The sequence below is a fragment of the Herpailurus yagouaroundi genome, unplaced genomic scaffold, assembly GCF_014898765.1.
Source record: "Herpailurus yagouaroundi ecotype Mexico unplaced genomic scaffold, PumYag 387, whole genome shotgun sequence".
Lineage (NCBI taxonomy): Eukaryota > Metazoa > Chordata > Mammalia > Carnivora > Felidae > Herpailurus > Herpailurus yagouaroundi.
In genome coordinates this window covers 1794052-1794776 of record NW_024412604.1, presented here as the reverse complement: position 1 = coordinate 1794776, position 725 = coordinate 1794052, and positions in this window count along the sequence as shown.

Below are 725 nucleotides of genomic sequence, written 5' to 3'. Positions count from 1 at the left end.
CAAACAGAGATGCTAGTTTTCATAGGTAGCCCAGTTTGGTAGAAGCATTGGGCTGAATCAAGTGGGGTGGGAAATTGGGGCAGCTCAGGAAAGAGGTGTGGAATATCCTTCTCCCCCTTCCATCTGTTCCACCTGAAAAAATACAAGTGGCTCTTCAAAATTTAGCTCAGACATCACTTTCTCCTTGCTCCTGCCTTGAACACAGTGATTGTTGCACTGTTGTTACTGCAATTTATTTATGCAATTGTCTGCCTCCCCTTTCAATAATGAGCACATTGAGGAAGGGAGCTCATGTTTTAATCATCTCCATATTCTTAACCTCTGTCCCCAGTGATGCCTGGTGCATTACAGTTGCTCAATTAAGGTCTCTGCAATTTTATGAATGTTTTGCTTAGTCCTAAATTGTAAGTTCACGATAACCTTTTATCCTTCTGGTTTTATATATATTATTAAACAACCACCTGGAAGATTTTGTTTCTACATTTAAAAGTTGTGCCTGATTCTTCAAGTTGCTAATCTATTGTCCAAGTCAAGCAAATGACCCAGAATCATTAACTTGATTTCCTTGCCTAGAACTTGATGCACTGTGACACCCACTTCTCACTTCTAATTTTGTTACCATGTCAGGAATTTGGCCCCACTTTCTAGAGAACTGAAGCCGAGATCACAAATTACCTACTCAAAGACTTTTTTTTTTTTTTTTTTTTTTGCAAATTAATTGTCAA